We start from the raw sequence: 216 nt of genomic DNA, 5'->3' as shown, positions 1-216 counted from the left end.
CGTCTTTAGACCCGTAGGGGATACCCACAATGGACCATGAATAGAAGTTGGTCCCGCTGCTTGAATCATTTGCTGCTCCCTCGATCTTCTCACCCGCAGATTGAAGAGATTTCTGTCCGTAAATCGATTGCCTTTGTCGCCCCCTGGTTCGGTCGGAAGCGGAGGTCTCCCGTTATCAATTACTGTGGGAAGGGGTACGTGTACACCCTTTTTTGC

The sequence above is a fragment of the Penaeus monodon genome, chromosome 32, assembly GCF_015228065.2.
Source record: "Penaeus monodon isolate SGIC_2016 chromosome 32, NSTDA_Pmon_1, whole genome shotgun sequence".
In the NCBI taxonomy this organism is placed as follows: domain Eukaryota; kingdom Metazoa; phylum Arthropoda; class Malacostraca; order Decapoda; family Penaeidae; genus Penaeus; species Penaeus monodon.
This window is presented reverse-complemented; position numbering follows the sequence as displayed.